The sequence below is a fragment of the Hemitrygon akajei genome, chromosome 18, assembly GCF_048418815.1.
Source record: "Hemitrygon akajei chromosome 18, sHemAka1.3, whole genome shotgun sequence".
Lineage (NCBI taxonomy): Eukaryota > Metazoa > Chordata > Chondrichthyes > Myliobatiformes > Dasyatidae > Hemitrygon > Hemitrygon akajei.
The window spans coordinates 66,422,401-66,438,730 of record NC_133141.1 but is presented as its reverse complement, the minus strand read 5'-3'; the positions used below and the strand labels follow the sequence as shown (position 1 = coordinate 66,438,730).

At 41.2% G+C, this 16,330-nt stretch overlaps 1 long non-coding RNA gene across 1 annotated transcript in view; it reads right to left on the bottom strand.

Annotated features, from left to right (window-relative positions):
- Nucleotides 1-1,092: 1,092 nt before the first annotated feature.
- Nucleotides 1,093-16,330, bottom strand: part of LOC140741500 (uncharacterized) — a 55,477-nt gene continuing 40,239 nt past the window's right edge. Inside the window, exon 3 of the long non-coding RNA XR_012102072.1 lies at nucleotides 1,093-1,809. This is a non-coding gene — a long non-coding RNA (uncharacterized lncRNA). The remainder of the gene's footprint in view (nucleotides 1,810-16,330) is intronic.

Genomic DNA, 16,330 nt, shown 5'->3' with positions numbered 1-16,330 from the left:
ACTGGCTTGATGCCAAACCCCCACATTCTGAAATGCTCTCTAAAACATCTCCACCGTTCTTTCCTTCTGAAGGTGGTCCTTAAAAAAAAGTGATTTTAAAAAGTAACAAGTTTATGTAAATACTACAAACCCTCATTCATGGGTAACTGTAAAAAAAACTAAATGTAATGCTGTTCCTATCAGGTTCCTGAACTAGTGTGGATAACTTCACTCACCTCAGTACTGAACAGACCACTGAACACAACCTATGGACTCACTTTCAAGGATTCTACAACTCATGTTCTCAGTATTATTTTTTTTTGCATTTGCTGAGTTTGTCTTCTTTTGCACATTTGTTGTTTGTCAGTCTTTGTGTGTAGCTTTTCATTGATTCTTTTGTATTTCTTTGTTATTTCGTGAATGACTGCAAGAAAATGAACTTCAGGATAATATATGGTGATATATGCTCTACCTTTGATAACAAGTTTACTTTGAACTTTGAACCATTGATGCCAAACCCCACATTCTGAAACTCCCTCCAAAAACATCTCAATTTTTCCTTCTTTCTGAAGATGTTCCTTAACGTAAGATTTTAATAAGTAACAAATTTATGTAAATACTACAAACTTGTATTAATGGGTAATTATGAAAAATTTTGCTAAACGCAATGGGATACCTCCTTCTGATTCTATGTTTTATTTGCCTTCTCCAAATTAAATTATCTCAAAGACCCTTAAAAAGAGATTTACCAAGCTAAATAAAACAGTCACAGAGTGGGCTATCAATTGCATTATTTATCATTTAATTTTGTCTAAAATTCCCTATTAAAGGGGAGCTGCAACATGTAGATAAATCCATAATTTTAAATTAAGTAAACAAAATCACAAAACACTCCTGTTTTTATCAGGGGCTTAATCCGTATTTATTTGTTGGTATTGATATCAACAACCGAGTTTCCTAATTCCATTTTCCAAATTTCCTATACTCTTGTTAAAAATGCAATTGTATAAGATTTTAAAAGAAACAGATTTATCGACCCAAAACAATTTCTACATTGCTCTATACCATGTATTTGGGAAGTCTTTAATCCCAAAACTTGAAGGACCAGTATAATAGAGCCTTCAAGATAATGTGCTTTCAATTATTATTATAATATAGCATTTTAATATCTCCAACACCAAAGATAAGTCGTCTTTAGAATCTACTGTTACACTATGCAGCCCAGATAGAAAAACGATACAATTAGGTTGATTAATAAATCCAGTGATTGATGGGGAAGCTCCTGTCCTTAATCCACTCTCTCTGAGTTTCAGCAGTACGGAGTAAACGTGCACTGTTTATATTAGTTCCCTGTAGGATGTTGTGTTCACATTTTGCTTATCTTGCCTTTATAAAGTCACGTATGTTGTGGGAGGTCACTGCCTGGCAACAAACATCACAGTGTCGGGTGTAACAATACTCTGAAGGTTAAGTCAATCTCAACTCTTGCAGGAAAGTATTTCCAGTTTTATATTCACTGAAATCGCTGACTCGTGGAAAGCACATCCTCAATTTAGACCTCTCGAGTTTGTACTTTACATACCACTCTAATAAATATTAAATATACCGGTGAGACATTGACTCATTGTCCGTCACCAACCGTGTATTGCGGGAAGAGCCAATCCTGATGCATCGTCTTGACTTCCGCCTCCCCAGATGCTGTTTGACTTCCTCAGTTCTTCGAGGAGTTTGTTCTCTCTACCTCCGCAGCAATGTAGCACCTTGACTTGAAACTCAAACTGAACCGCTGAGTTTTTCCGGGTTTTTTCCCCGCTTATTAAGACCATAAGTCTGTAAGACATAGGAAGAATGTTAGGCCATTCCGCCCATCGAGCCAGCTCTGCCATTACATCATGGCTCATCCCTCTTAACCCCACTCTCCTGTCTTTTTCCTTTACTAATAAACACCCTATCACCCTCCACTTTAAGTATACCGAATGACTTGGCCTTTATAGCGGTCAGTGGCAATGAATTCCACAGATGCACCACCCTCTGGATTTAAAAAAAAATCTTCCTCATCTCTGTTCTAAAGGGATGCGTTTCTATTCTGGGGCTCTGATCCTAAACTCCCCCACTGTAGGAAACAACCTCTCTACGTCCAATTTCTTGGCCTTTCAATATTCGATAGGTTTCAATTATATCACCCCTCGATTTTGTAAACTCCAGCGAATACAAACCCAGATGCGATGCCTCCAAAAGATGCGGCATCAATCACTAAGGATCCTCGCCATCTTCTCTTTGCTATCATCAGGGATGAGGAGAGCCCGAAGACATACACCCAAGATTTTAGGAACAGCTTCTTCCCCTTCGCTGTCACATTTATGCACGGAAATTGAACCCATGAACACTACCTCAATATTTTATTCTCTCTCTTTGCATCAGTTATTTAATTTAAAACACATTTATTATCATCATCATCATTTATAATATATTGTATGTATTGCACCGTACTTCTGCCTCAAAACAACAACTTCCACAACAGTATGTCAGTGATAATAAACCCCAATCTGTTTCTGACTCCTTAAGGAAAGGAAATCCGCCTGGTGTGACCAATACCGGTCAGTGATAATAATCCTGATCCTGACGCATCTGATCGTTGGCCTGGGCTCCAGCTTCCTGCTTGGTAGCCCCTCCTTTACTTGGATGCAAAGAATCCATCTAACTCGCCGGCTGGCTCAATAAACAGCGCGGGTTTAAATCGAAACCGCCTACACATGTTTGAATACGTAGTGGTCACTTCATTAGATACCTCCTGTACAAAATCGTGGTCTTCTGCTGCTGTAGCTCAACCGGTTCAAGGTTCGCCATGTTCTGCATTCCGAGATGCTCTTCTGCTAACCGCTGTTGTAATGCGTGGCTATTTGAGTTACTGTCACCTTCCTGTTAGTTTGAACCAGTCTGGCCATTCTCCTCTGCCCTCTCTCTTTCTTTTCTTTTTAAATCTTTTTATTAATTTTAAGAAAAACATAAGTGAAATATGAATACAAAACGTTTGAGAGTTCATAATTAATAGTTTAAATAGACAATCAGATATGTAATAATCAATATATAAAGCCTCCCAAACTCATAGTATTAATGTAAAAGAATCGAAAAAGAGAAAACAAAACCCCAAAAAACTAAAAGAAAACTTTTAAAAAAAACTAACCAACATGGGCAATTGCATAATGTTAAATACATACAGTAGTGCCGAAAACTCCGAACCTCCATCCAAATAATTAAGGATAATAACAGTAAGGTTTAGGATCAGACCATTTAACTCATATGAAAATGTTGAATAAATGGACTCCAAGTTTCCTCAAATTTAACTGAAGAATCAAAAACCACACTTCTAATTTTTTCTAAACTCAAACAAGAAATAGTTTGAGAAAACCACTGAAATACAGTTGGAGGGTTAATTTCTTTCCAATTCAGTAAAATAGATCTTCTAGCCAGCCCTCTCTCATTAACAAGGCGTTTTCGTCCACAGAACTGCCACCCACTGGATTCTTTTTTGTTGTTGTTGTTCTTTTTCGCAGCATTCTCTGTAAACTCTAGAGACTGTTGTGCGTGAAAATTTCAAGAGATCAGTAATTTCTGGGATACTCAAACCACCCTGTCTGACGCCAACAATCATTCCACGATCAAAGTCGCTTAGACTACATTTCTTCGCCATTCTGAGCTTTGATTGGCTGATTAGATTTTGATTCCCTATCCATGCCTGATTAGATATTTGCATTAATGATGTGTGCAGTTGTACCTAATAAACTGGCCATTGACTGTTTAATTTATTAGAAATCCCAGACAATTTAACCAATCGCTGCACTTTCGGGGTGAAATGACTTTCGGACCAAATCCCCTCAATAAGATGTAGGAGTGTTTTCAGACTGGCGCAGATTGACGGCGTCAAGTAGAATAGACTGTTATTTTAATGTTTCTGTGGGGGAGTTCTATTTTAAATGTATTATTATCGACTCCAGTCTGGGCTAACATTCCCCTGGGTAATTCTCAATTCTTTCACCAAAATGCATCCTATAATTATTTTATGGTAAAAAGAAAACCGTGACTTCTGAGAATTCCGCAACAAACGATACTGATTAAGCGACTTAATAAACTTTGGGCCGAAATAAATCCGTTCTTGTCGCATTATGAAAGGATAGAAGTGTCAAAATAAAGGAAACCATTTAAAGAGAAAATGTACCATAAAATGGGCACGTTTTGTCTGCGCTTCACAGAACTCATTTTAACTGAGGCTGGATAAAAGAGAAAGTGGCTTGTCCCTTTAAGTTAACTGCTTCAACGCCGCAATGACATTTAAGGAGTCCTGCTCATTTACCTCCCGTTCTGCGCAAAAAGGATGATTAAATGTGCTGCTGACCTCACGGGCCCTTCGCGAGGGAGGTACGGATGATGTGAATAATTGTTTATCTTGTGAGCTTGGTGGAACTATTATTATTGATGAAACATTCAGTCGCCGATGTCTCGGAAACGAGTAGAGTGTAGACATGACTGGGAAAGTGGACTGGAGTAAAAGACTGGACAAAGTAGACTTTTCTTTTAGAACAGAGATCATTGAGATGCATGCAGACACGAAGGACACGGTTAGGAGTAACAAACCTATGAAGAAAGGTAGAGTTAAGGTAGGGCTTCTCTCTCTGGAGTGAAGAGGAGTCTTGATAGAAGCATAAATAGAATGGACAGCCGGATACCTTTCCCCCGGGTGGAAATGGCTAATACCAGGGGAATTATACAATTTTACGGTGAATGGCTGAAAGTATAGGGGGAATAGAAGTATACGGAAAGTTAGAGAACCTTCTGCTAGGGGTAATGGCAGAGGTACATGCATTAAGGTATTTAAGGCATTCTAGACAGCCACATGGATGATAGGAAAATAGAAGACTATGCACGAGGAAAGGGTTAGTTTGATTTTAGAGTAAGTTTTACAAAGTCGGCACAACATCGTGGCTAAAGGCCCTATATTGTGCTATTATGTTCAAAACTGCAAATGTCGGTGGAACTCAGAGGGTCTGGTAGCCTCTATGGAGGGCAATGAACAGTCGACCTTTCGGGGCGATACCTTTCATCAGCCATGGTTAGGAGTTATTTTTCTCAGATGAGTACCCAAAAAGCAGGAGAGAAAGAACCAAAACGATTGGGTGAATGTTTCGAGGGGAGATGAGGATAACCTTTTTAATCATCCCGAGCGTAGTTGGAGCTCTGAGATTTGCAGTATCGCTACCTATATCAGCACATATAACATCGATCTAGGACCCAGTAAAGGGGGGGGGGTCTATTGAATGGATGTATGGCATTGTCTCATTTTGGGTATCCCGTCAGTCTGATCATGAAGCTACCATCCACGTGGAGGATCTGCCCCATTAACTTTGGTTTAGTTTAGAGATACAGACGACAGCAGGCTTTTCTGGCCCAACGAGCCCGCGCTGCACAATTACACGCACGTCGTCAATTAACCTACCAACCAGTACTTTATTGGAATGTAGGAGGAAACACGTGCGGTCACTGGGAAAATGGACAGCGGTGGGAATTGAACCGGGTCGCTGGCGCTGTAATAGCGTTACGCACATGGTGCGTTTAAACGAGACTAAAATAGGCAATTTGCCGCTGGCATCAGAGATAATGAAAATGGTCCCATTTGGCTGTGCGCTTCAAACTGTGACATTGAAGACAAGCAACTCAATGGAGTTGGCCGAATAGTACGGACACGTGGTTCGAATGGAACTCTCTGTAACTTGTCTCCACTTCTATAATAGTATCCTATTAAAAATAGGATGGACCGCGTTTATTAGAATGTAATAGGTTAATGGCTGAGCCGACCTGAATTTCAGGTCATCTCGGGGGTTGGTGCAGAGAACTAAATCGTCATGACCAACTGATCAACGGCCATTGACGAGATTAACCCCGCTTCTCCTTGGAGACACAAGAGGCAGCGGATGCTGGAGTTTGAAGCAACGAACAGTCTGCGGGTGGAGCTCAACGGGGCGATGGTCTGCAGATCCAGACTGACGACCCGAGTTACAACGGGAGATTGGCCGTGCTAGGTCTTTGTTCCTTAGAACATCGAAGAATGAGGGGCGATCTTGGAGAAATGTATAAAATTATGAGAGGTATTGAAATAGTGGATGGTAACAGCCTTTTCCCCAGGGACACGAGCAGCAACTTCACGCAGAGAGCGGAGTATATACAGAGTGAGAAACCGGAAGAAATGGTTGAGGCAGGTAAAATACCATCATTTAAGAAGCAAAAACAAACGAGAAAATCCGCAGATGCGGATAAAACAATCGACGTTTTGGGCCGAGACCCTTCAGCAGGACTGGAGAAGTGTCTCGACCCGAAACGTTGACTGCACTCTTTTTCCATAGATGCTGCCTGGCCTGCTGAGTTCCTCCAGCATTGCGTGTGTGCTGCGTGTTTATTTAAGAAGCAGTTTGACAGGATGTGAGTCGAACACAAGAAATTGAGATGAGCGGGGTGGGGACTGGTTTCAGCATGGACTAGTTGGGCCGAAGTGTTCTGTAACTCCATTGAAATCTGGAGCAACAAACAATCTTCTGGAGGAACTCAGCGCGTCCCGAACCCGCTTTTTTCCCCCTCCCTCTCTCCCTAGACGCTGTTCGATTTGCTGTGTGTTTCCAACATTCCAAAGTGACGCGGTATTTCCCATTCTCCACCTATAGGCGGTAATGGCCCTGAGGAAAAAAATGTAAGGAAGGGTCTTGGTCCAAAACGTTAACTGTTTATTCATTTCCATTGATGCTGTCGGACCCGCTGAGTTCCCCCAGCATTTTGTATGTTGTTCTGGATTTTTATAGCAGGATCTCTTGTGTGCTGAGAAAAAACAGGCGTGCTCTGTGGTGAGACGCTCAACATGCGATCTTCCCATGCATCTATCGTCTCTGCACGCATTCAACGGAAACACATCCCCGGGTCCATTTTACAGGCATAGATATAATTTATCGAGCTCACGATCACGCCTCTCGGTTTCTCCGAAGCCCCAGTTATATACTGAAGGAGATCCTCCTTTAATACAATTCAGGTCTGCCTGTCATTGAGTAGCTTGGGGCGTTTGAGCCTCCGTTCAGCTGATTTGCATTAATGAACGTCTCCTCACAGTCCCCTCCTGGAACACGCATTCCTCTCATTAAGACCTTCTTTCAGTAGATAAGAGGCTGTCCCCGCCATTTGTTTTCGCAGTTAATCCCGCTGACAAGTGTTCGCTAAAACAGTAAATCACAGGAGTGTGGGAACTCAATTACATAAAAATAGAACGAGCGTGTTTAAAGAGTATCACTAAAACGGCGTTATAACAGAATAGTAGGGTCGATGTGTAAGTATATGTTTATGTTCAGAATCAGTCAACTGTATCAATGGCACGTGTCGTGAAATTTGTTTTGCGGCAGCAGTACTTTATAACACAATAAAAAGCGAACAATTACAATAACATAAAATAAACAAGTAGTGCATAAAAAGAGGAAAAATAATGAGGCAGTAAGTCGTGTTCTTGGATTCATTGTCCGCTCAGAAATCAGATGGCGGAGGAGAAGGTGGTCAATAAAGTGGCAAAATGCAACAAGTAAAATGAATGCTTATTCTGGCTTCTTCCCCCTTTCTTTCCAGTCCTGATGAACGGTCTCAGCCTCTATTCCTCTCCATCGATGCTGTTCCCCCAACATTTTGTGTGTGCCACTCTGGATTTCCAGCATCTGCAAAATCCCTCGTGTTTAAGATTAATGCTTAATATTTTAGGTTTCCACCACTTCTTTCAAGTGTTATTCGTCCCAAGATGTTATCCCAACCAATTATTTTTTCCCGTTTTAGATTTCCAGCGTTTTATGTCTCTTGTCTCTGACCAACTCCGTCTTTAGCTGCTTAGGGCTTGTTTTCCTTGCTACCTCCTAAATCTAGGCGCTGTGGTGTTAGCATACCAACGCCTCACACATTGGTGATCAAAGTGAAACTGAATTGCCCCAGGTCCTCTACCGGATGGCAAAAGTGGCGGTGGGGGGGGGGCGCACATTCCAATTGGCGAGCCCATAATCCCATTTGTGTTGGTTGGGGATTTGTTACCAAGGTGAATTCATGACATCATAACACTTGCAAATTTCAGCGGCAACCTGTGTGTCTGGGTGATTTCATGAAAGATCTGACCGTACTTCATTTGGTCGCTGTCAGAGAAAATCTGAACCGAAGGGAGGGGGAATTCGGTGCTTGACTAGACCTGGGTTTTGGGGAGAGGGACATAGAGATTAAGACAGAGAATCCCAGAGTCGAGGGCCGACGAAAGTAAAGACTTGGGAGGTGAAATGAAAAGAAAAAGAATCAGGTTTATTAACACCAGAATGTGTCGTGAAATTTGTTGTTTTGCAGCAACAGTGCAATGCAAAAAATTACGAAGTAACAATAAGAAATATGCAAATAAGTAATGCAAAAAGAGAACAAAAGGTTCATGGTGCTCATGGTTGAGCATTTTAAACCACTTTATATTGTTTACATTGTAAATACATGCTGGTATATATGTATGCACATTTTATTCCATATCAGTACTTTAGTCTCTAACTTTAGTTTTAATATAATTCTTTATTTTTTTGTAATTCCTAATATAAAAAATGAATAAAGTTGAAGGTGAATAAAGTTGATGCTTGAAATCTGATGGCAGGGGGGAAGCAGCTGCTCCCAAAACATTGAGTGTGTGTCTTCAACCTATTGTACCTCCTTCCTAATGATCATAATGATATGAGGGCATGTCCTGGATGGTGAGGGTCCTTAATAATGGATGCTGCACATACAGCGCCTTCTGTTTTGACTTCCAATTTGGCACACCTGCATTTTGTAATTTTTTACATTTACTTTGATAACAACTTTCAAGGCATCTTCATGGTCCTAATTTGCTTGATAATGAAGTCTGAGATGTTTTACCAAGTGAAAGGTGCTATACATAAATGAAATTTCTGTTTCCCTACTGAACATTCCTAATATCTTTTTTTTTAATTTATCCTGATGTTTACTACCAGTACAGAGTCAATAAATTTCATTCCAACTGTTCTATTATTCAAGAAGGGAACCAGGGATAATCCTGGAATCTATAGACTGGTGAGTCTCATCTCAGTGGTAAGTAATTTACTGGAGGGAATTCTTAGGGATAAGATTTAGGAACATTTGGGAAACTAAAGAGTGCCAGCATAGCTGTGTGCAGAGTAAGTCTAACTAGTTTGAGATTTTTGATGAGATGACAAGGGTGATTGATGAAGGGAGAGCTGTGGATGTTGTCTGCATGGATTTTAGTAAGGTGTTTGACAAGGTCCCTCATGGGAGGCTCATGCAGAAGATTAAGATGCATGGGATCCATGGTGAATTGGCCATTTAGATTCAGAACTGGCTTGCCCTTAGAAGACAGTAGTGGTTGAAGGGACTTATTCTAACTGGAGGTCTGTGGTGTTCAGTGGTTGGTGATCCATCACCTGGATGAAAATATAACCAGATGGGTTAGTGAGTTCGAAGATGATATGAAGATTGGAGGTGTTGTGGATAGCATGGAAGACTGGCAAGTAACACAACACATCAGTTGCAGATATAGGTGGAGAAATGGCAGATGGAGTTTAGCCCAGCTAAATGTGGTGTTTCACCTTGGTAGGTCAAATGCAAAGTAACAGTATACAGTTAAGGGCAAGATCCTTAACAGTATTGATGAGCAGAGGGATCTTGCAGTCAAAGTTCATAGCTCCCTGAAAGCGTCTACACAGGTTGATAGGGTGGTTAAGAAAGCATATGGTATGCTTGCATTTATTAGTCGAGGCATTGAGTTCAAAAGACAGGAAGTTATGTTGCAGTTTTATAACAAAGTAGTTAGACCACATTTGGAGTATTGCATATGGTTCTGGTTGCCCCATTGCAGGGAGGATGTCAAGGCATTGGAGGGGCTGTAATAGAGGTTTACTAGGATGGAACCTGGATTAGAGTGCATGTGCTGTAATGAGGTTGGACAAATTAAGTTGATTTTTCTGGAGCAGTGGTGGTTGAGGGGAGATCAGAGAGAGGTTATGAGAGACATAGATAGAGTAGACAGACAATATCTTTTTCCCAGGGTTGCAATGTCTAATACCCGAAGGCATGCATTTAAAGTGAGAGGGGGCAATTTTAGGGGTGCAAGTTTTTTACACTAGAATGCACTTTCTATGGTGGTAGTAGAGACAGATACATTAGGGACTTTTAAGAGGTGTTTAGATAGACACATGAATGTGAGGAAAATGGAAGGATATGGACATTGTGTAGGCAGAAGGGATTGGTTTAGCTAATCATTTGCTTACTAATTTAATTGTTTTGGCACAACATTGTGGGTCAGAAAGCCTGTTCCCGTCCTGTACTGTTCAATGTTCTGACTCAGTTCAACTCTGCTCTTATAATAATGATTCAGTTTCAGATTCATTTATTTATCACATGTACATTGAAACATGCAGTGGAATGTGTTGCTGAAATTTGCATTTGCTTTCACATTCTCTGACTTTACCCTTCATTTTCTGGATCACTGTGTCTCTATCTCAGGAGATAGGCCAGCCACCTACATTCAGATCAGACTCAGAATTATTTATTACGTGTAAATTGAAGCATAGAGTGAAATGTGTAATTTGCATTAGCAACAAACAGAACCTAATGATGTAATGGGGGTAAGTGTCCACAAATGTCACTACACATTCCAGTTCTGTGTCTTTCTTTCAAATCCCACACCATATAGCTCCTCCATCATGGGCACTAACCTCCCCACCATCAAGGACATCTTCAAAAAGCGATACCTCAAAAAGGCAGCACATCCATCATCCCACATCCCAGGGCATGCCCTCTTCCCATTTTTACTATCAGGGAGGAGATACAGGAGCCATTCCCACCTATCTCAAGATACTTTGACCAGCGACCATTCAGGAGATCAGAAATTTGAAAGGAAGGAATTTCACTCTGGTTCGCTGACCAAGTAGAAAAGGCAGCAACTCACGGCAGTTTATTGGAGCTTTGACCAGTGACCAATCAGCATTTGTGAATGATTAGCAAGATCAAATTGAAGGAAGTCAGGGGCAAGTGGAGCAACTGTCGTAGGAGTGGATAGAGTTAGAGTGATTTTGAGGCTTTAGCTCTTTGAGGCTTCGGTGAGGACAGTCTTCAGTTAGAGAAGGCAAAAAAGAAAAGCAGTAGGTGGAGTTCCCCTGCCCCCCTGACCCTTCTTCTTTACATTTGATCAGTTAGAACTGCAGAGATGCCAGACAGGATAGTTGAATGCAGGATGCGGGAAGGCAAAGAGACCTCCAGTGTCCCTGACAGCTACAGCTTCTAACAATCTGTATTAAGGAACTGGATGAACTCTGGATCATTTGTGAGGCTGATAGTGTGATAGGCAGGTAGTTACACCCAAGGTGCAGGACACAGGAAACTGGGTGACAGTCAGGAAAGGGAAAGGAGTTAAGGAGCCAGTGCAGAGTGCTCCTGTGGCTATTCTGCTCTACAAAAGGTACATCACTTTGGATACTGTTGAGGGAAGGGGGGATCTAGCAGAGGAAAGTCATAGTGGTTAGGATACAAATGACATGGGTAGGATAAGTGATGAGGTTTTGCAAAGTGAGTTCAAGGAGTTAGGTGCTAAGTTAAAGGGCAGGACTTCTAGGGTTGTGATCATAGGATTGCTGCCCATGCCACATGCTAGTGAGGCCAGAATGAGGAAGATTATACAGTTTGATATGTGGCTAAGAAGTTGGTGTAGTAAGATTTTTGGATAATTGGGAGGTGGGACCTGTACAGAAGAGACGGTTTGCACTCGAACTGGAGGGGGACTAATATCCAAGCAGGAAGGTTTGTTAATGCTGCACGGAGGGGTTTAAACTGGAGCTGCAGGAGGATGGGAACCAGAGTGCCAGAACAGTTAGTGGAGAAGTTATGGAGACAGATGTTGGTTAGACCTCAGGCAAAGTCAGGAATCAAAAGATTGAGCATGGTGTGACTAGTATCCAGGGCTGTGTATATTTCAATGCAAGAAGTATTGTAGGAAAGACGGATAAGCTCAGGACATGGATCAGCTCCTGGAATTATGATATTGTAGCCATTATTGAGATGGGGGTTGCAGGAGGTGCAGAACTGGCAGCTCAATATTCTGGAGTTTCATTGTTTTAGACATGACAGAGCAGGAGGGATTAAAGGAGGAGGGGTGGCGTTACTTGTCAGGAAAAATGTTGCAGCAGTGCTCAGTCAGGACAAACTGGAGAACTCATCTAATGACACACTATGGGTGGAACTGAGAAATAAGCAAGGTATGACCACATTAATGTGGCGAGATTACAGACCACCCAACAGTTTTACAGATTTAGAGGAGCATACTGTATTTGTAGAGAGATTGCAGACTGTTGTAAGAATCATAAGGTTGTCGCAGTAGGTGATTTTTAACTTTCTACATATTGATTTGGAATCCCATACTATAAACGGACTAGATGGGATAGAGTTTGTCAAATGTGTTCAGAAAAGTTTCCTTCATTAGTACATAGAAATCCCAATGAGAGAGCATGTGATACTGGATCTGCTATTAGGGAATGAGACAGGGCAGGTGACAGAAGTTTGTGAAGGAGAACACTTTGCAACAATACACCATGATGCCATTAGTTTCAAAGTAAATATGCATAAAGACAGGTCTGGTCCACGGTTGAGATTCTAAATTGGAGAAAGGCCAATTTTGCTGGTATCAGAAATGATCAGGCAAGTGTGAAGTGGGGCAGGCTGTTTTCTGGCAAGGGTGTACTTGGTAAGTGAGAGGCCTTTAAAAGCGTATTTTGAGAATACAAAGCTTGTATGTGCCTGTCAGAATAAAAGGTAAAGATAACAAGTTTAGGGAACCTTGGTTTTCAAAAGATATTGAGGTGCTGATTAAGAGAAAAGAGGAGGTGCACGACAGGTATAGACAAGCAGGAACAAATGAGGTGCTTATGAAGTATAAGAAATGCAAGAGGACACTTAAGAAAGAAATCAGCGGGCTAAAAGAAGGGATGAAGCCACTCTAGTGGACAGGGTGAAGGAGAATCCTAAGGGGTTCTACAGATATGTTAAGAACAAAAGGATTGCAAGGGTCAAAATTGGTCCTCTGGAAGACCAGAATGGTAATTCATGTGTAGAGCCAAAACAGATAGAGAAGATCTTAAATAATATATTTTTGCATCTGTATTTTCTCAGGAGACAGTGACAGAGCCTGTAGAAGTGAGGCAAAGTGGCACAACATCATGGACCCTATACAGATTACAGAGGAGGAGGTGTTTGCTATCCTGAGACAAATCAGGGTGGATAAATCCCCAGGGTCTGACAAGGAGTTCCCTCCAACCCTAGGGAAGGTATGTACAGAAATCGTTGGGGCCCTAGCAGAGATATTTAAATTAACCCTCGCAACAGGAGAGGCACCAGAGGATTGGACGATAGCCAATGTTGTTCCGCTGTTTAAAATAGGATTTAAACATACACCAGGAAATTTATAGGCCAGTGAATCTGACGGCAGGTGTGGGAAAGTTGTTGGAAGGTGTTCTGAAAGACCGGATATGTAAGTATTTAGATAGACATGGACTGATTAAGGATAGTCAGCATGGTTTCATGCATGGTAAGTCATGAATAACCAATCTTAGAGTATTTCGAGTAAGTTACCAGTGAAGTGGATGTTGTCTACATGGACTTTAACAAGACATTTGACACGATCCCTCGTGGGAGGCTGGTCAAGAAGGTTCAGTCGCTTGGCTTTCAAGATGAGGTAGTAATTTGGATTAGACATTGGTTTTGTGGGAGAAGCCAGAGTGACAGTAGATGTTAGCCTGTCTGGCTGGAGGCCTGTGACTAGTGGAGTGCTGCAGGGATCAGTGCTGGGTCATTTGTTGTTTGACATCTACATCAATGATATACAGTGGTGCTAGAAAGCTTGTGAACCCTTTAGAATTTTCACTATTTCTGCATGAATATCACCTAAAATGTGATCAGATCTTCACGCAAGACCCAAAACTAGATAAAGAGAACATAACAAAAACATTATACGCTTGAGTTCTGCCAGCATTTTGTGTTTTTATATGCTTTCATTTATTTATTGAGAGAAATGATCCAATATTATGTATATTTGTTGGAAAAAGTATGTGGACCTTTGCTTTCAGTAACTGGTGTGACCCCCTTGTACAGCAATGACTTCAACCAAATGTTTCCAGTGACTGTTGATCAGTTCTGCACATCGGCTTGGAGGAATTTTAGAATATTCCTCCATACAAAACGGTTTCATTTCATCTATATTTCTGGGATTCCTTGCATGAACAGCAGTCTTCAGGTCATGCCACAGCATCTCAATTGGGTTAAGGTCTGGACTCTGACTTGGCCATTTCAAAACTCAAATTTTCTTTTTAAACCATTCTGTTGTTGATTTACTCTTGTGTTTCAGATCATTATCTTGTTCCATCATTCAGCTTTTATCAAGCTTCATGTGACAGACTGCAACCCTGACATTCTCTTATCTTGATACAATTTTGAATTCATTGATCCTTCAGCGATTGTGAGCTGTCCAGGCCCTCAGGCAGCAAAGTGGCCCCAAACTATGATGCTCCTTCCATCATGCTTCATAGTTGTTATGAGGTTTTGATGTTGGTGTGCAGTGCCATTTTTCCTCTAAACACAGCATTTCTGCCAAAAAGTTCAACTTTTGTCTCATTTGTCCACAGAACATTGTCCCAGAAGTGTTGTGGAACATCCAGGTGGTCTTTGCAAACTTGAGACATGGCAGCAATTTTTTATTTTGGAGAGCAGTGAAGAGCACCATTCTTGTTCAGTGCTTTTCTTATAATGGACACATGAACAGAGACTTCAGCAAGTTCTAGAGATTTCTGCAGGTCTTTTGCTGTTACCCTTGGGTTCTTTTTCACCTCCTTCAGCATTGCACATTGTGCTCTTGGTGTGATCTTTGCAAGATGCCGACTCCTAGGGAGAGTAGCAGCAGTCAGTAGCCTTTTCCAGCTTCATGCACCTCTACAATTTTTACTTCTTCTAAGGTCCTCTGAAAGTTGTTTGGATCGAGGCCTGGTGCACATAAACAGATCTTTCTTGAGAAGAGCAGGCTCTGTCAGTAACCTGACTTCGTGTGTCTTTAAAGGGCAGAGCACCTCTACAACCCACACCTCCAGTCACAACTCATTGATTGGAACACCTGACCACAAATAGCTTTTGTAGAAGGCATTACTCCAGAAGTTCACATACTTTTTTGAACCTAGACTGTGATTGTTAAAATGCTGCACTCAGTAATGATGAGTATAATTGTTTGTGTGTTATTAGTTTAGGCAGATTGTGTTTGCCCATTATTATGACTTAGATGAAGATCAGACCACATTTTATGAGTAAGTAATGCAGAAAACCAGATAATTGCAAAGAGTTCACAAACGTTTTCTTGCAACTATAGATAATATGGTTAACTGGATCAGTAAAGTTGTAGTTGACACCAAGGGTGGTGGTGCAGTGGACAATTAGGAAGGCTATCAAAGTTTGCAGTGGGATCTTGACCAGCTGGAAAAATGGCAGATGAAAATGAATGCAGACAAGTGTGAAGTTTTGCACTTTGGTAGGAGCAACTATTGTGGGTCCTACACAGTGAACGGTAGGGCATTGAGGAGTGTTGTAGAACAGAAGGATATGGGAGTACAGGTCCATAATACATCAAAAGTAGTGTCATAGTTAGATAAGATTGTAAGAAAGCTTTTGACACATTGGCCTTCATAAATCAATGTATTGGGTGCAGGAGATGGGATGTTATGTTGAAGTTGAGGCCTAATTTGGAGTATTTTGTGTAGCTTTAGTTAGCTATATACAGGAAAGATGTAAACAAAGTTGAAATCATACAGAGAAAATTTACTAGGATGTTGCTGGGTCTGGAAGACCTGAGTTATAAGAAAAGATTGAATAGATTCAGACTGTATTCCCTAGAATGTAGAAGATTGAAAGGAGAATTGATAATAGGAAACAAAATGGAGGGGTATAGATATGCAAGCAGGCTTTTTCCACTGAGGTTGGGTGGAACAACAACTAGAGTTCATGGGTTATGGGTGAAAGGTGAAAAGTTTAAGGGGAACAAGAGGGAAAATATCTTCACTCTGCAGGTTGCGAGAGTGTGGAACGAGCTGCATTCAAGCTCAATTTCAGAATCAGAATCAGGTTTATTATCACTGGCATAATACCATAAGGTATCGGAGCAGAAGTAGGCCACTCGGTCCATTGAGTCTGCCCCACCATTCAATTATGGGCTGGTCCAATTTTTCCACTCATCCCCACTCCCCTGCCTTCTCCC